The following is a 20407-nucleotide window of genomic DNA, read 5'->3' as shown; positions in this document are numbered from 1 at the left end:
ACAAGCACCATGATAGTTAAATAAAATTTATTCCTTTGCAGTAGGGAAAAATTGGCTTTTCGCAAAAACATATAACCAGAGAGCTTTTCCACCAGCCATATATGCATGTAGTGATAGACATTGTTCATCATTCTCTATGGTGTGAATTTGCCAGTACATTCAATGTACTGACCCTTTGTGGCTGCAACGTCTCATGTTGCAGGATATCTTACGACGAGTAAGTGATACGTTAGGGTTACGATTTCTACACTCAACTTTGCCGTTGGTGTTGATGGGAATCCACAACCTTGTTACTTCCGCTATTTTGGATTGAGGTAATAGTATTTATGTTACTTTTACATGTGATTTACCTCTGTTATAAATCCTCGAGTACTGTGTGTGTCAGCATACCGATCCAGGGATGACACTTAAGCACAGAGACTTGATCCATTCGGGTCGGGTCGCTACAGCCATAAAGAGTAATAAATCTTCTATGCTTGTGCATCATGAAAAGAGTGGTGTATGTGATAGCTTTATTGTTGGATCCATTCATGGTGTTTCTGAAAATTATTATGAGGAAGGAACTTATGCTCTTACATATCTCAATAATATCAAGTTTCTTCTCTATGTGTTGATTGCTTTGAAGTTGCACTTGTTTCGCCTTCCTATGCTAGTTGATTCTTGTTCCCATAAGTTATTTTCTCACAAAATCCCTATGCATAGGAATTGGGTTAGACCTAAATGTGCTAGTCATATACTTCATGATGCTCTCTTCATGTTTCAATTCTTATCTTCTATGCGAGCATCATTGAAATCATCATGCCTAGCTTAAAAGGCATAAAAGAAAAGCGCTTGTTGGGAAACAACCCAACACTTTTACCTACTATTTTTGTGTGTTCAAATGATTATGCTACTGTATTAATCATGTTTTATAGCTTTTTTCAATAAAGTGCCAAGTAAAGCCTTTGGGATCATGTTGGGTGATAGTTGATTTGATCTTGCTGAAAAACAGAAACTTTTGCGCTCATGAAAATAATTGTCATCTTTAACAGAAGAGTGCCTTTGAGATGATTATTTTTTCAGAAGATTAATATAAAATTTTCTCATGAGGTCCTAATTTTTCAGAATTTTTGGAGTAGCAGAAGTATGGTTTGAGTACAGATTACTACATACTGTTATGTTTTTGACAGATTCTGTTTTCAATGCATAATTTGCTTGTTTCCTAGTTTCTATGGCTTATATTGCTCAAAATAAATTGTGGAAATGATATGCTACAGTAGGCAGTGTGTGAGAACAATTATGAATCTTGTCTTTGACAGTACCAAAAGTGAAATGGTTTGCTCTTTATCACACTAACCTATCTCACAAAGTTCCATTAAGTTTTGTGTGATTGAAGTTTTCAAGTTTTGGGTGAGATGTCGATATGAGGAGAATGAGGAGTGACAATACCCTAAGCTTGGGGATGCCCAAGGCACCCCAAGGTAATATTCAAGGAATATCCAAGCAACAAGCTTGGGGATGCCCTGGAAGGCATCCCCTATTTTGTCTCCAACATTATCAGTAACCTCACTTGGAGCTATGTTTTCATTCGTCACATGATATGTGTTTTGCTTCGAGCGTCAATTTATCTTCTGAGGATTTGCTTGCTGTTATTTATAATAATGTTTTGCATCTTTTATTTCAATAAAAGCGGCAATGGTAGCCTTTGCAATGCTTATTTTGCAAGTATACATGTTGCTGTTTGAAAACAGAAAGTTTACCGCTGTTGAAAAAATTCCCTAGAAAAGTCAGAATGTGATAAAATGTTGAAATTTTTTGTAAAATGAGCTCTGATAAATTTTACACAGTGCGGTAATTTTTCATAATTTTTGGAGTTTAAGAAGTATTGATACTCTTGCATTCTTTACAGACTGTACTGGTTTGGCAGATTGCTGATATGTTTGCATTGTTTGCATATGTTTGCTTTTTTAATGATTCTATTTGAGGATAGGAGTATCAAATATGCAGATGCATTTAGTATGCAATGTTGAAAAATAATTTTAGTGATTTTCTACAGTATAGAATGTTAAGGATTTTGCATTGGTTTATACTAACTTATCTCACGAGTTCTTGTTGAGTTTTGTGTGGATGAAGCTTTTGAGATTTAGGAAAACCGTGATATGAGAAGAATTAATGAGACACAAAAGCTCTAGCTTGGGGATGCCCAAGACATCCCAAGATAATATTCAAGAAGTCTCAAGCATATAAGCTTGGGGATGCCCCGGTAGGCATCCCACCTCTCTTCTTCAACAATTATCGGTTAGTATCGGTTAAGCCTAAGTTTTTGCTTCTTCACATGATGTGTGCTATCCTTGGAATGTCATTTTATTTTATTTTGCTTCCTGTTTTAATAAATTACTTAGATCTGGAAGTTTTTAAGATAAAATAGAGTCCTCAAATAGTTGTCGAGGACGCTAAGCAAGCGGCATTCGCATCCCGTCAATGAAGCTCTTTTCTATGTCATTTGCTCTTGTGCTTCACTTATATCCTATGAGTAAATTGTTGAATAAATTGAATGTCATAAGTTGAAATCATATCATGCCTAGTGGTAACTTCGCATTGGGTTTAGAAAGTGAAATCTTTTGAGGCTTGACAATCACAATATTGGCCATACAAGCAATTCATGAATAATTAGTATAAGGAAGAGAACTTTCACATGCAAATACACTATCATGGAAATTTTTTGTGATTGTGAGCCCCCATCAAAATATTATATGCCAAAATTGTTGACATTGGACAAGGAAGATAACGTAATGGTTTATGTTTGTTCATATTCACATAGAAGTTATATTGTCATAGATCCTTCAACATGTGGTGCTTGCCCCCCTTCTTTGCTAGCCAAAAATTCCGCACCAAGTAGAGATTCTTGGGGAACATAGTAATTTCAAAAAAAAAATCCTACGCACACGCGAGATCATGGTGATGCATAGCAACGAGAGGGGAGAGTGTCGTCCACGTACCCTCTTAGACCGTAAGCGGAAGCGTTATGACAACGCGGTTGATGTAGTCATACGTCTTCATGATTGACCGATCCTAGTACCGAACGTACGACACCTCCGCGATCTGCACACGTTTAGCTCGGTGACGTCCCACGAACTCATGATCCAGTAGAGCTTTGAGGGAGAGTTCCGTCAGCACGACGGCGTGATGATGGTGTTGATGAAGCTACCGACGCAGGGCTTTGCCTAAGCATCGCTACGATATGACTGAGGTGGATTATGGTGGAAGGGGCACCACACACGGCTAAAAGATCATTGATCAACTTGTGTGTCTCTGGGGTGCCCCTGCCCCCATATATGAAGGAGCAAGGGGAGGCCGTCCGGCCCTAGGAGGGTGCGCCAAGAGGAGGAGTCCTCCTCCTAGTGGGAGTAGGACTCCCCTTTCCTAGTCCCACTAGGAGGGGGAAGGAAGGAGTGGGAGAGGGGAAAGGCAAGGGGGGCGCCGCCCCCTTCCTTGTCCTATTCAGACTCAAGGGGAGGGGCGCGCGGCCTGCCCTAGCCGGCCCCTCTCTCTCTCCACTAGGGCCCATCAAGGCCCATTAGCCCCCGGGGGGTTCCGGTAACCCCTCTGACACTCCGTTTTCTCCGAGATCACCCAAAACCCTTCCGGTGTACGAATATAGTCATCCAATATATCAATCTTTATGTCTCGACCATTTCGAGACTCCTCGTCATGTCCGTGATCACATCCGGGACTCCGAACTACCTTCGGTACATCAAAACACATAAACTCATAATAACGATCGTCATTGAACGTTAAGCGTGCGGACCCTACGGGTTCGAGACTATGTAGACATGACCGAGACTCATCTCCGGTCAATAATCAATAGTGGAACTTGGATGCTCATATTGGTTCCTACATATTCTATGAAGATCTTTATCGGTCAAACCGCATAACAACATATGTTGTTCCCTTTGTCATCGGTATGTTACTTGCCCGAGATTCGATCGTCGGTATCTCAATACCTAGTTCAATCTCATTACCGACAAGTCTCTTTACTCATTCCGTAATGCATCATCTCACAACTAAATCATTAGTCACATTGCTTGCAAGGCTTATATTGATGTGCATTACCGAGAGGGCCTAGAGATACCTCTCCGACAATCGGAGTGACAAATCCTAATCTCGATCTATGCCAACTCAACAAACACCATCGGAGACACCTGTAGAGCACCTTTATAATCACCCAGTTACGTTGTGACGTTTGGTAGCACACAAAGTGTTCCTCCGGTATTCGGGAGTTGCATGATCTCATAGTCATAGGAACATGTATAAGTTATGGAGAAAGCAATAGCAACAAACTAAACGATCATCGTGCTAAGCTAATGGATGGGTCAAGTCAATCGGATCATTCTCTAATGATGTGATACTGTTAATCAAATGACAACTCATGTCTATGGTTAGGAAACATAACCATCATTGATTCAACGAGCTAGTCAAGTAGAGGCATACTAGTGACATTCTGTTTGTCTATGTATTCACACATGTACTAAGTTTCCGGTTAATACAATTCTAGCATGAATAATAAACATTTATCATGATATAAGGAAATAAATAATAACTTTATTATTGCCTCTAGGGCATATTTCCTTCAGATATACTACTTGTGCATCCAAAAACCCTTAAACCCAAATCTTATTTTCAAGAGTCCAGCATACCTACCTAAGGATTGAGCAAGATACTTCAAGTAAGTTGTCATCGGTGCAATAAGGCAATAAAAATTGCTTCTAAAAGTGTAAGATCATTTAGTGTAAGAGAAAATTGAGTTGTACAAACTTGTGATGGTAAAGCAATAACAGCGGCAGACTGCATAATAAAGGTTGCTATCACAAGGGGCAATATAACATGACGTTCTTTTCCACTAAGGGATTGAGCATACAAACAAATAAGCGCATGGCAACCTCTGGTTCCCTCTGTGAAGGGCCTATCTTTTACTGTTCAGTATTTACTTTTATGTAAAGAGTCAAAGTTTTTCTCTCTATTCCTTTTTATTTTTCTCCTTTGGCAAGCATCATGTGGTGAGGAAAGATCTAGGCACATATGTCCAGTTGAATATGGGTTGCATGAGTTATTATTGTTGACATCACCCTTGAGGTGAATACATTGGGAGGCGAAATAATAAGCCCCTATCTTTCTATGTGTCTGGATTTTGTTCATGTGTATAAGGTGAGTGTTAGCAATCATAGAAGACTATATGATGGTTGAGTATGTGGAGCTCTTACTTAAACTCTGTTGAATAAGTTGAATTGCAATTGCTTGGTGACTCAGAACATAGGTTGTTGGGTTTCAAGAGATTCATTGTTTGAACCTTAACATGTGAATGGGTTGCCACTATAACATGAGAAGTTTTATAAGAAATAATTGTTGTTATGATGCTAGGAAAAATGATTGAAATTATCATTGATCAAACTTATGCACTTTGCTAGCATTCACACTTCATAAATTATTTCTTTTATCATTTACCTACTCGAGGACGAGTAGGATTTGAGCTTGGGGATGCTGATACGTCTCCAACGTATCTATAATTTATGAAGTATTCATGCCAATATATTATCATTCTTGGATGTTTTACAATCATTTTATAGCAAATTTATATCATTTTTTTGGGACTAACCTATTGACCCAGTGCCCAGTGCTAGTTGCTGTTTTTGCTTGTTTTTTACATCGCAGAAAATCAATATCAAACGGAGTCCAAACACCGCGAAACTTTTTGTGGATTTTTTATGGACCACAAGACTCCCGATGGGCCGGAGTAGCACCTGGGGGGGTGCCCCGAGGGGGGCACAACCCACCAGGGTGCCCCAAGGCCCCCTGGCACACCCAGGTGGGTTGTGCCCACCTCGGGGTTAAGCTAGATCAGAAGTTCCACCATCGCAAGGCTTCGTAGCCACCTAAAACAATTATAGACCCGTTCTAGGATCCTGTCGGAGGGGGGAATCATCTCCGGTGGCCATCTTCATCATCCCGGCGGCCACCACGATGAGGAGGGAGTAGTCCACCCTCGGGGTTGAGGGTTTGTACCAGTAGCTATGTGTTTAATCTCTCTCTCTCTCATGATCTATATCATGGGCTTTGTTAATATAGATGGATCATATGATATTTCTCCCCTCTATACTCTTGTTGTGATGAATTGAATCTTTACCCTTTGAAGTTTTGTCTTGTCGGATTAAATATTCAGATATGAGAACACATGATGTATGTCTTGCGGTATGAATACTTGAGGTGACAATGAGGTATCGTATTGATTCACTTGATATATGTTATGGCACTCAACTTGCGGATTCCCGAGGTGACATTGGGGTAATCTATGCATAGGGGTTGATGCATGTTTTTATCATCTTTTCTCCGATAGAAACTTTGGGCTCTCTTTGTAGTTCTTTGTGTGGATTGAGCATTATGAATATGATTTTTCTTTGGTGTTATTCTAGTATGAACTATAGGATAGATCGAATGGAAAAAATAGCTTTGCGTTATTTTAGTACGAACTCATGAATAGATCGAGCAGAAAGAATAGCTTTGAGGTGGTCTTGTAGCCTACAAACAATTTCTATCTTTTGTTCTCCGCTAATAGGAACTCGGGAGTGATTATTTGTTGCACTTCGAGGGATAATCATATGTTCCAACTATGTTAGCACTATTGAGAGATTGCACTAGTGAAAGTACGGACCCTTGGTCTTGTTTTTAAGCATTGCAATACCGTTTTTGTGCCCGTTTACTATTTGCTACCTTGTTGTTTTTATTTTTTCATATTATAAAAACATATTTCTACCATCCATATTACACTTTTATCACCGTCTATTCACCGAACTAGTGCACCTATACAATTTGCCATTGTATTGGGTGTGTTGGGGACACAAGAGATTTCTTGTATTTGGTTGCAGGGTTGTTTGAGAGAGAACATCTTCATCCTACACCTCTCACAGATTGATAAACCTTAGGCCATCCATTTGAGGGAAAATTGCTACTGCCCTACAAAACTCTGCGCTTGGAGGCCCAACACGTGTCTACAAGAATAAAGTTGCGTAGTAGACATCAGTCGTGGACTTGCCCCTCATAAATACCTGGATCTTCAGTTCATGCGTGATCATCCTGCCATGTTCCCTAACAACATGGTCAAGATCATTGATGATATGACTCTAGGTCAAGCAATGACCTTCAAATGTGATTGGAATGAAGCTGCCATCCTTTAGTTCTATGCCACATGCTTTTTTGTGCCAGACAACACTCTCACATGGATGATTGATGACACTGTGTTGAGCATCACCTATGACCGGTTTGTTCAGATTTTGGGTTTCTTTGGTGTTGGTCATCACATCCACAGTACGGATCCTCACTATAGGCCCAAAGGTATTGATGCTTGTGTGGCTCTTCTTAAGCCTATCTCCGAGCTCACTCCAGAGGAACGTGCATATCCACCCAATGAGATCCATTTTCCGGTCTCCCTACTACATTCTCTATCAATGTGTGCTTCACACTCTCTATCCTAAGAAGGGAGATTTCTCAAGGGCTCGCAACTACTGCATTTACTTGATGGTCTGTATGCACCATGCACCTACTGAGCCTCTTGACACAACCCACTATATTTGGCATGAGATCCGTCTCTCCAGTTTTCTTCAGACGGGCCAATTCCCTCACGCTCCATTCATTCAGGCAATCATTGATCACACTGCTTCATTTGAGGTTGCTAAGACCGTTGTGCATTCCAGTTGGAAGCCTCTTGTTCATATGCGCATGGCCGCTCCTGCACCGGCTACACCTCGACCGCGTAGGAAGTCTGTTGGTGGGTCTCAGCCTACTGGTTCCTCCGTGCCTTCCTCCTCGACTGCTCCTCATGGACGTCTTGCCTCGTTCTTGGGCAAGGCTCAGTCTGCTATCATGAAGGCAATCACTTTCAACTGCCAGCAAAACCATGATGTTCAGAAGCGCCCCATCATCTCCAAGAACCAGCTCAAGCAGCGCCTTCACGACCGTGGGAGTCCCGTGAATGATAACGATCCGATTCCCGTAGCTCCGTCCTATTCCACCTTCGGTTTCCCATCTCGTGATGAGTTTGCCGAGTTCTTTGATGATAATGATGACATCCGCCAGGAGTGACAGAGTTCTTCTAGTTCTTCGCCCCTTTTTACTTGTTGTTGTCAAAGGGGATAAGTAGTATCTTAGTGTGGTCATGCTATATGTTGGCTATTTGTGTTAGCTATTATTCAAACCTTTTATGTATGACTCTTTATGTATGCTACATATGGCTCTTGATCATTTGAGACTATGTTATTATATGACTCTTAATGTATGCTACATATGGCTCTTGATCGTTTGAGACTATGTTATTATCTTTGTGGCTATGAAATATTGTTATGGTTGTTTCACACGTGATTGTTATGGTTGTTTCACATGTGTTAATCATTTCATGCTCATAATGAGGGGGAGCTAAAGCAAATAGGAACATATATTGTATTATGTTTTGCTCTCATGATTTACAATGCTAAATTTATTCATTGCATCTATGATACTACATGTATGATTGTCATCAACAAACAAAAAGGGGGAGATTGAAAGTGCAATCATGACCTTACATCATGTTTTGATGTTAATGACAATATACATGTAGGGGCACAATGTTCGTCAAGTGAATCTCAGGTGTTAGTCCCCGGTTCATCAAAAGTGTGGATCGTGAGAAAACGAAGTGGATTGTACTCAAGGAAGACATGTCAAAATGAACACATATTTCTTTTCTTGGGTATAGGATCCCGCATTATTAAGAGGCGATCGATAGGGTTAGTAAAAGACTTGCTCTTGCCACAAATCGTCTTCCCAAAATTCACCAAAATTCATTAAGATCTAACACTATTCTCTGGTCATTCTGCCTATGGCCATGCCGTATGTCCGGGCTGCCTGTCGGATGTCCAGGCCTCCTGCCGGATGTCCGGCCCACACACCGGATATCCGGACCTTGCTATCCAGAGAACAACATATGGAGCTGTTTTCTTCTGGATGTCCGGGCTGCCTGCCGGATGTCCAGGCCACCTGCCGGATATCCGGCCCGCATGCCGGATATTCGGGCCCTGCGATCCAGAATACCATATATGGTGGTGTTTCCTTCCGGATGTCCGGCCCTCCATGCCGGATGTCCGGGCTCTCCACACACGCTGAATTTCTGGGCCTCCATGCCGGATGTCCGGACCAAGCTATCCAGAGAGCATATTCTGTTGCGTGGGCCAGCCGGATGTCCGGCCACCTTGCTGGATGTCCGGGCCTTCCAGTTCCGCCGGATGTCCGGGCTGCGCCCCGGATGTCCGGACCCTCTGTTATGTTCTCTGCTTTCTGCCTCTGTCTACACATACTACACTAGGCCGGATGTATGGGCCTTGTCCTGGATGTCCGGCCTACCCTGTCACTTACACTACAATGGCCATATTTTCTCACACACTATATATAGCTCTCTTCCCCCACGGGAGAGGGTTGACCATTCACTTTGAGCAAACCCTAGAACACATTTCACTCTATCTCTCACTCTTCCACACCAAATCTTAGATCCCTAAGGGATTTGAGAGCATTTGAGAGAAGTTATCCGACCAAGTGATAGATCCACTTCTTCCTCTTATTTGAACCAAAGGAATTTGTGATTTGAGCAAGTCTTGAGCTTTTCCCCATCGTTCTTGTTACTCTTGGAGGTTGGAGACTCCTAGGCGTTAGGAGTCTTTTGGAGAGGAATCGACCATTGTGATTACCTCCAGAAAAGTTTGTGAGGGTTTGGAGACCACCCCAAGTTCTACCACCAGTGGTTGAGAAACGCCTTCGTGGTGTTGTCTCAAAGGGAGAATAGGGTGAGCCTTCATGGCGTTAGTGTGCCTTCGTGGTAACATCCACCTCTCTAATGGTGAAATAGCTTCCCTCCAAGGAAGTGAACATCGACATACATCCTCGTCTCCCAGCGTTGCGTTTATTCCTAACCCTAACTCTCTACTTGTGGTTACTTGTCTCTTAGCTCTTACTTATATCATATTATCCTTGCTTACTCACTTACTTGTGTTACTTGTTTATCTTGCTTAGTCCTTAGCATCATACTTGCAATTGTTAGGCTCACTTTCATATTCTGCATTATTGCCTAATATTGCTAAGTAATAATTAAAATTTGTAATTGTACTTATTCACCCCCCCCCCTCTAGGTCCATTTTGATCCTTTCAGGCCCTTCATGGGTGGAGCCCTCCGTGGACACGAACAGTCGTTACCCTTCATGGGTTGAAGTCTCCATCAACGTGGATGTACGATAGCACCACCTATCGAAACCACGCCAAAAATCTTTGTGTCTACATTGTGTTTGCCTCATCCAAACCCTTCCATTTACCTTCATATGCAATGTTCACTTTCTGCTGCTATACTCTTAGAATTGCACGTGTAGGTTGATTGCTTGACTTGTGCTAATTGCTAAAATCTGCCCACAACTAAAATTGGGAGAAGGATATATTTTTATTTGGTCAAGTAGTCTAATCACTCCCTCTAGACATACTTTCGATCCTACAAGTGGTATCCGAGCTTTGGTCTCCATTTGCCTTGATTTCCATAGCTTTGGTGGTCATAGCCTTGGTTTCACAACCTAGGAGAGTATGGCGTCTAGCGAGGGAAATTACCACTGTAGTGGTCCTTACTTTGATGGTACAAATTTTGCTAGTTGGAAGCATAAGATGAAAATGCATATTTTTGGTCATAACCCCGCCGTTTGGGCTATTGTGCTTATTGTCTTGCAAGGTGGATACTTTGAGGATGGAAGAGAACCGGATCGTGAAGCGTCCGCGGAAGAATTGAAGATGCTGCAATACAACACTCAAGTTTGTGATATTCTTTTCAACAGATTGTGCCCCAAAGAATTCAAAAAAATAAACCACCTTGAGAATGTGAAGGAAATTTGGAATACTTTGGTTGATATGCACGAAGGTACCGAGTCCGTCAAGGAATCCAAGTTGGATGTGCTTCAAAGTCAACTTGACAAGTTCAAGATGAAGGACAGTGAAGGAGTCGCTGAAATGTGCTCTAGGCTTGCTCTCATCACAAATGAGATTGCCGGCTTGGGAAGTGAAGAGATGACCAAAAAATTCATCACCAGGAAGATCCTTAGATCCTTGGATGGAAAATATGGTACCATGTGCACTTTGATCCAAATGATGCCCAATTACAAAGATATCAAGCCAACGAAAGTCATTGGTAGAATTGTTGCTCATGATATGTCACTCAAGGATAAGGAAGAGCTCCACAACAAGTCAAGTGGTGCTTACAAAGCGTCAAGTGATGCTCCTACAACATCAAGTGAGAAGAAAGTCTCTAATGAAGAATTGAGATTAATGGGTAAGAACTTCAACAAATTCTACAAGAATAGAAGCAAAGAGAGAATTTCCAAGTCAAGGTCCTACAATGACAAAATATCTTCTAGTCATGATCGAAATTGCTACAATTGTGGAAGACTCGGACACTACTCCAATGAGTGTACGGCTCCCTACAAGAAAAGAGAAGAATCACCAAAAAGGAGGAGTAGAAGAGATGAATCACCTCCAAAAGAGAGAAGGAGTAGAGATGATCGTTATGAACGAAGACCCTCTCGTAGAAGCAAGGATTCGGAAAGGAAGGACAAGTCGTCAAAGAGCTACACAAGACGAATACATCAAGCTCATGTTGGTGAATGGGTATCCAGTTCCGACTCCGACAACTACTCTGAGAGAAGCTATCACTCCGACTCCGACTATACTCAAGATGAAGGTGTTGCCGGTCTCTTGTGTCATCCAACTCCTATGACATATTTGACTCGCCAAATGAAGGAATTGGAAGGTGCTTCATGGCTAAAGGCCCCAAGGTATCACACCCCAAGTATCTTGATTTCAATAGTGATGAAGATGATTTGCTAGGTGATGATGATTTACTTGTTAACAAAACTAGTGATGAGAACTATGATGAATTTGCTAGTAATCATGCTAATCAAGATGAAACGAATGACAACGATAAGAAGGAGTTTGAGCGTCTAACCAAAGAACAAAACACTCTTAAGTTGGCTCATGAAACAACTCTACAGGATCATAGAGAGCTCCTAAGAACTCATGAGAAGCTACAGTTTGAGAAGCTAAATTTAGAGCAAGAGCATGGGTTTCGAAAAGCTATCAATGATGATCTTTGAAAGAAGAGTTCTTCTTACATTACCAAACGTCTCCTCTTGTCTACTTATATGCCACAAGTAAAATCTAGCGACAAGAGCAAGATAGATTCTTCCTCTAGTAGTAACAATAACCATGCAAGTCCAATATTGTTACTTCTAGTAGTTCTACTGATTCCACTATGATTCTCTTAACCAAGTTACACTTGAGCAAGAAAATAGCTTATTGAAGGGAATTATAGAGAAGGGTGATTACAAGAGCCTTTCGGGAGTAAGCAATTTGAGGAAATTGTACGCAAGCAAGGAATGCACCGGAAGAATCAAGGTGTTTGTTTTTAACGAAAGTTCAATGCCAATGGAGTTGAGTGGGAAGAAGATCAATACACCAAGACGAAGTTTGTTCCTCAACAAGAGAAGTATGACCCCACTTATTTTGAGGGCTTCCACCACAAGACCACAAGCTTAAAGGCAAGGATAAGCTTCAAGAGGACATTGACTCATTTGAAGAAGCTCCTAAGGCCATGGTCAAGTGGGTTCCCAAGACTACGTCAAGCTCTACTTCATCAAGTTAAACTACAACTCTGTAACATCCCAAATTTTCAATTTGGAATGTTATACATTAGATCATCATTGCATATCATATTTTATTTTGCATTTTGGTTGATCCTAGAAATTCTACGCAACTCAATGACCCACGGAGAGAGTTGGGGATTTCATTATTTTCATATTTGAGTTTTCTCAAATTTTGAGAATACGATCATTTGATTTTATTTATTTTATCATCAATTATTTCTATTACAAAAATATGAGAGAGGGAATAAAATGACTTTCCCAAAATAAAGAAATATTGAGGATTTAATAACAAAATCAAATAAGATTTTATTTCAGAGTTTTTCGGTGTTTTATTTGAATTTAGGAAAAATGTGCATTTTCCAAAATTGCATTTAGGTCCCAAATAAATGTTCACCTTGTGCGGCTTGATTTTAGAAGCCCGTGAAAATTTATTTTGGAATTTTTAGAGTCCATTTAGTATTTCTTTTTATTTTTCTTTTGCGCGTAATAAAAAAAAGAACCGACCTACGGGCCGTGTCCGGCTAGGACTCCGGCCCGAGGTGGCTTTATAAGCCGGCCCAGCCCCGGGGGAACCCTAGCCCCGAGCCGCCCCAGCCGCCCGACCCTGCCGCCGCCGCCTGCCCCGCCTGCGCCGCTCGCCGCCGCCACCGCCCGCCGTCGCCGCCCACGCGCCGCCCCGCCCGCCCGCTGCCGAGGTTCGCCGCCGCCTCGAAGTCCGTGCCCGTTTTTTTTTAGAAAACTGATCGGTTTTCCGTTGGTTTTTTTTAGTTTCGGTTTTTTAAATAGATCGGTTTTCCGATTTATTTAAATAGCGAGCTTTCGTCCGTTTGTTCATTCTAGCGAACGTTCGTCGTTTTTCTTTTTCTCGGATTAAATCCGCGATTTTTTTGATCGCGATTCCTGATCCGATTTTCGTTTTAGTATAACTTTTCGCTCGTTTATCGGAATCAGGCGATTCAAGCGCCTAGAGTTTTGTCTCGAAACCCTCTATCCGTTTAACCAACTTAAACAAGTTTTTGCTATTGTAAAATTTGCCCTAGATTCAGATTAGTAGAACGGAGTTGTTTTCTTTCGCCGTTTGACTTTCGTTGCTTTGTTCGATTTGATTCTTTTTGCCAACCGGAGTTCTTAAGTTGAACCTTCTGGTTAGATCTCTTCTTTGAGTTTTACGCGTGCATTAGATGAGTACTTATTGTATGCTTGTTTGTTTGTCTGCGATAGAATACCCGGAGTGCGCCGCGTGTTACTTCGAATCTCTAGGTTTCGCGGATCATCAGCAAGGCAAGTAACACTTTGATCATACCTTTCCTACTACCCAGTTTTATTGCATTAGATCAATCCTCACACATTGCATGATTAGGATCTAATTAAATTGTGGGATGGGAAGTAGATGAGGTAGTACCTATTACCTGTTTATTATCAAACCTTTGGGAGTTAGTTCTACGTTTGCTTATTATGCCATGCTATGCTAGTAGACGTGGATTGGGCGAGTGATATCCATGACAGATGTGAGTTTTGTTAATTAATGGTTTATCTAAGGTGCCAACTTAAACACATATCTGGGTGGATTGAGGCACCTGGGTATTCCAGGACTTGCCTGTTTTTTTTGGACCGCCACCCAGGCTCAAAGGGATCATGAGACTATTCATACTAGAAACTTCCGTGTGCCGCCCCAAGCTATTATGGGCTCTAGCATAGTTGACTAAGTTGTGCGAACTCTTACAGTGGTAGACTAGCAGATGTAGGGGATGTAGGTGGTACGGTCTACCCGATCGTAAGGTGCTAGCGCTTCTGAAAGACTATGTCTCGGTCATCCGTCTTCTCAAACACCATGTAGTGCGAGAAACCAAACAGAGGCGATCGAGTCTTGTGGGGAAAAGTGCGCAAATCTTTGCAGAGTGTAATAAACTAATCATGGTTAGCTGTGTCCCCGGTTATGGACATCTTGAGTATCTAGTACCTGGATTATCATGTGAATCTCAACATGTTACTCTAAATTAATTTTGTTGGGTTATGTTTAATGATGATGCTTGATTGGGATTGAGAATGCTGTCAACCATTCTCAATGTTTAACAACTACCATGATAGTTAAATAAATCTATTTCTTTGAAGTAGGGAAAAATTGGCTTTACGCAAAACTGTAACCATAGAGATTTCCACCAGCCAAATATGCATATAGTATAGCTGTTTCATTCCATTACTCTCTATGTGTTACATTGCCAGCATATTCCATGTGCTGACCCGTTTCGGGCTGCAACGTTAATGTTGCAGAATTTTCAGACGACGATTAAGGAGTTTTTAGGTCGTGGTTCTATACTCAGTGATGCCGTTGGAGTTGATGGACTCACTTATCTTCCAAGCCTTCCGCTGTTATCGTTATTAGATGGCCTTAAGCCATATTTATTGCAATAAGTTCTCTATGGAGACACTCGATGTAATAAGTGTGTGATTGCTACTCTGCTATAAATCCTCCGAGTACTGTGTGGTGTCAGCATTACTGATCCAGGGATGACACCGGAGTACAGAGATTAGATTGTTTGAGGTCTGATCGCTACAAACTCCAAGGATTCCCATCAAGTGGATGTGGATCCCAAAGAAGAAAACTAGAGTGTTCTTGAGGGTGACTCCGCCAACATACCTCACTCGTATTCATTTTGGCAAGGACTTGTGCAAACAACTTTCATATCTTGCACTAGCTCATGGAGTCACAAACCCTCTTGTTGGTAAGACAAGGGACAGGTAACCTAATGCTTTCATGGACATCATTATATGTGCAATTCACTCTATGTCTATGTATATTCTTGTATGTTCCTTGTGGGACTAACCCATGTAGGTATTGAAAGTGCAACACTCCAATGGATTGCTCCAAATGTTCTACATCAACATTGAGCATCCACATCTTCACTATCTACATGAAGTCATCATTGACAAAACCCAAGGTTAGTTCATCCCTCTTAGGAGGGATATCACATTTAGGGGAAGCTTTGCTCTAAAGATTGAGCTAAATCAACTCTAATGGTGTGAACACATCAATGCTTTATGTAAAAGTGGTAACCCCACTTGTGCTTAAACATGAGTATGACCTATGATTAAATGTTCTCATTTGACTCCTAAGTCAATATACTCACTAGATCATTGATGGCGCGCGTTGCTGCGCCCGTCCATTTTTATAATGGTAAAGGTCGGTATTGGCGACATGTTTTAAAGTAGAGTATACTACCAGAAAAAATAATCATGCTTAACATAGATTGCTTCCATACTCAGTCCAAAAAGCTATCTTTTACTCATAACTAACAAATAAGAAATATATAGCCTTGCTAATTGTAAACTTCTATGTTTTGTTAATAATTAGAAGATCATTGTCAAACAAATAACTATAGCAAAGTCAGCACAGTATGATGAAAAAAATAGGTGGCATGACTTACAGAGTCTTATTACTTGTTAGGCATAAATCATGAAAGCCATAAACTGTAAATTTGTAACACAAGAATTCTCCTAAGCTTCTTATTTAGAACAAACATTCAACTTAAGAACATGTTTTGGGGATATATATATGAACAAAGCCACAAGAATACATGAGCATGCATGATTGACTTGCGAATTTGTAAGAATTTTGCTGAGTTGCCACAAGAATGTTTTTCTTGATAATGTTGTATCTTGTATGTATGTAAAACTGCTCAACTTGGGATGGCTGTGAGGAAAGTCCTTGATACAGAAGCATACATGACCCTGGTCTTCTCACCGACAACTTTGTTTCACAAGAACAGCAAAAAGAACAAACAAATGTTTAAAACAATAACACTCAAGAGCTCAACCCTCACATATTTCATTCATTCTAATTATATTATTTTTTGAAAAAAAACTACAAAGCAGACACTTCTTGTTTCCGAATAGGCACAATACGTCAAAAAAAAACTATGTGTCTTTTCTGCTCTAGAAAGCCGACCCATTCTAATGCTAAGTTGCATGAAACAACTTTGGACTTTGGCCTTACCTAAACTTTGACCTGCTAAGTAGAGAGAATTAACAAACCAAATATCACTAACTGGATAGCAGATGGGACAAAGTTATAAGAAAAAGAATAAAGTCGCTTGGAAGAAAATGCAGAAGGTAAAACTAATATTTATTGAAGAATAGTGTAGCAAAAACAGAAGTCCATTGAGTACACCTCCATAGGACAAACAGATCGTCTCTCGAACTGCAGTTTGAAAGCCCCTCATGTTTTCCCTGCAGTATGAGGCAATCTATGATGCAATCAGTACAATAATTGTAACACAAGGATTATCCTACTATAGTGTAACGAAACTACCGACATGCAAAGCACGACAAAGTGCGTAGTGGAATCAGAGTTAAAAATGTATCTTTACTCTGTAGCACAAAATAAAAAATGCTTATATAGGGCAGGTAGAGGAAGAGAAAAACTATTATACTGTTGTCTGTAAAAGATCTAGTTGAACGAAATGGGGAGCCTTAGCTCAAATCAAAACTGAGAATCAACAAAGAAAATGTGCAGTGGCTAGCTCCTAGAATGAGTTAATTTAAAAACACACGATTTTTCTTACCAAATTAACATGTATGACAAAAAACCGAAGCATACCATAAATTAAACTGTCTATTTTATGCAAGCAAGTAACGGCTACTCAATTCTTGTAAATTTTAAGCAAATTGACCAACAACCTTTTTCCCAAATTACAAGGAATACAGTTGTCAATTCTCAGTTCTCACCACGACGACTATATAACTTGGATTGGAGCTTGTGAACTTATATTATATGCATAAGTAGGATCCGTATTTAAATAATCCAAACTATGGAGTTTAATGTAGTGAGGCGAAATAAGCAAAACTAACCGCTAATACAAATGTTGAATTAAACAATAACATTAGAACTGTGATTGTGACAAGTTATGGTAAGAAAATATGACCCTACAAAAATGGACCACACAACCTTACTTTTAGAAGTGTGCATATAAAAATCCAATGTAAATTGGGGTAGTGCTAATACATAATTAAACCAAATCGTATTTCTGGAAAAGCTAAGAAAATTTTCTGACGTAGATACATGCTTTGTCATGTCTGGAGATTGCCTGTACCAGGAAAATAAAGGGTATGTGCAATTGTTGTTCCGTTCGCCTTTGGTAGTTCAACCAACCCAGCAGAAGGTTCACTACCTTGAGGTGGCCTCTAATTGCCGCAAATCAGAGGAGTCACATTTTGATTGGGCAAACGTTTTCCCAAGGGATGGATCATGGTCCAGGAGTACCTTCACTACATCTACAAGCAGTGTCAGATGTCCATCTTTCTGTATTACAACAAAATAATACGTAAAGATGAAAAAACATGAATGGTAGACTAATTCTTGCTCATTAGTTTGTGTAGGCAACGACACACTTGGGTTATCATACAGAGCAGGTAAATTTGAGCACTGGAAAACTAATAACAATAGGATCCATGGAGATTGATGAAAGAGTAGATTAAGAACACATAAAACCTTGGCTAGACCCATAAAAGCATGGCGATCAGTTTAGGAATCCATATCAGTCATATATACATGCATGATCCCCAAGAAACAATGACCCATGAGGCAATGACTAAGCATCCCACCTCGTCTCCCTTTCTTTCTTTTGTGAAGCATACATAGCTTTAGAGCATCTACACACTTTTGATTTGCTGAACTGTTTGTGCACAAAATCGGAAACTACAGACAAAGGGGTCAGCAAACATGGCATAGACCATACAGTAGCAATCGGTTGTTTGCTACACACTTCGATTCAGCGATTTTGTTCTAGTCACGTGGTTCAGTAAGATGACATCCACAAGAAACTTAAAGCATCTAAAAACAATGCAAATCCAAGAAGGTGAAGGAGGGAAGGAGATAGCTTACGTGTTATGCGGATGAAGCTGCTGGCTATTGATGGTTAGATTGTAGTCTAGACACAAGGTCCAAAGCTCCCCTGTTCCCATGTAAAAATATGGAAAATCAGAAGTCGTGATGATGCGCCGGCCATTACCGCCCGCGTCTCACCCCTTTCCACGCAGGCGGTTCGACCGCGTCGAGTGGATCGGCAGGCCCCCGATTCATCCGCATCGCCCGCGACTGATGGATCCCCTCGTCGGCTGGATCGGCTTCCTGCTCGCTGGATCTGCTCCCGGCCTCCCCTCGCGCAGGATCTACTCCCCGCTCGCTGGATCGACGGCTGGCTTCGCTGGCGTTCGGTCCCCTCGCTAGCCCGCGCTGAACTTCAGAGTTGTTTGCCGCCACACCCAAATCCCGCCGCGCCGCTCGCGTCCGTGCAATCGAATGGAAAGAGGTGGCGCTGTCCGCCGCGTCCGTGCAAACCCAGCGCACCATGGTGAGGCGCCGCCACGCGAGGCTGCGAGCGAAAGAGACCAGGGTCGCGAGCGTACAATGTTTTAGGGTTCTCCACTTTTGCGTTGGACGGGATCCTAGTCAGGCCCAGTAGGCCCAATTGAACGTCGGATGCCCAAAAAAACCACCAGAGCAGCGGCCCGAAAAGGTTAGCACTCGTCACGAAGCCTGTACGCGCGATTTGAAGTAAATCAGACAGTCAAGGAAGTCTAAAAGTGACAATCCAATGGCTAAAAAAGCTAATGGCCTGAGAGGACAGGAAAAGTGCTCAGTTATAATGTATTTAAATATATAGATGACTTAGTCATCATTATTTTCTTGATAGATGCTAGAATTGTTTGTGCATGCTTTGACACATGTTTCATTTGCTATCTTATTGTGTGAGCATGTTGGTTGCATAATTTTCCATTCGAGGACATCCATTTGTTGTTTTGTTTGTCTGTTTTTTTTAGCCAAATGGCTGAACAAGAATGCCTAAGAACCTTCTCTAGCTATCTATGCTTTTCTTGTCTCAAACTCTATTCATGCTATATCACAAAAAATGAACAAGTCTTTTTCGGACCCTCGGGGTGAGGAGCACTCAGAGCCACCGATCCGTCAAGGGCTGCATTCCAAAACCTTCTATTGCATTTTGGGCAGACTAACTCACTCAAACTCGGTCACATCGAAAGCACTAGATTGATCTAGGTTTTTAATCTCGGTGCTACCGATTAGAATGACTCGGTCCCACCGAGTTGCAACAACTGCACACAATTTTGCATCTCGGCGACACCGACAACACATGGGTATATATACTCAGCGGACCCGTACAGTTGAAAAATCCTTCAAATCTCACGAGCCCGCGCCCCATTGTTGCCCCCTTGGTCTTCGGATAATCGTCTTCGCCTGTACATTTCCCCCGCAGGTCTCCGTCACCGTCAATGGGAATCAACACCGCCGTTACCACCGTAGAGAATCGTCACCAAGTTAGGGTACGGTCCGATCTCCTCGTGCTATCCCCTTCCGATTCAATGCACAAGGATAATGCCATGTATCTTGCCATATTTGAGATTCTTCTGTCCATCGAAAAGTTCCTTTAGAACAGATTCTAAGAAAAAATTTAGGGTTAGGTTTTCGTCGAACTCATCTCGGACCGACCGAAATGAAACTTTCGGTCCCACCGATTGGCTCTGGCCATTGCACTAAGTACAACTCGGTGCCACCGAAATGTACTAATTAGTGAGACCGACAATAAAATCTCAGTGAAACCCTAACATCTCAGAGCCATCGAACCACAACTCGGTCTAACCGATCTTGTGTGTATAGGCTCTGTGGG

The 20407-nt window shown here is 41.5% G+C and overlaps 1 long non-coding RNA gene across 3 annotated transcripts; it reads right to left on the bottom strand.

The window, feature by feature from the left end:
• Nucleotides 1–16121: 16121 nt before the first annotated feature.
• Nucleotides 16122–19142, bottom strand: LOC123062638 (uncharacterized). Of its 3 annotated transcripts, none has more exons than XR_006429814.1 (2): nucleotides 18607–19142; nucleotides 16122–18024 (listed from the first exon to the last, which is right to left on the bottom strand). It is a non-coding gene; the product is annotated as an uncharacterized lncRNA (long non-coding RNA). The 3 variants fall into 3 exon arrangements; XR_006429813.1 differs by having other exon boundaries at nucleotides 16122–17996; XR_006429812.1 differs by having other exon boundaries at nucleotides 16122–17990.
• Nucleotides 19143–20407: the final 1265 nt, after the last annotated feature.

The sequence above is a fragment of the Triticum aestivum genome, chromosome 3A (genome assembly GCF_018294505.1).
Source record: "Triticum aestivum cultivar Chinese Spring chromosome 3A, IWGSC CS RefSeq v2.1, whole genome shotgun sequence".
Classification (NCBI taxonomy): domain Eukaryota; kingdom Viridiplantae; phylum Streptophyta; class Magnoliopsida; order Poales; family Poaceae; genus Triticum; species Triticum aestivum.
Note: the sequence above shows the minus strand (reverse complement) of the source record. Positions and strands in the feature narration are given on the sequence as shown.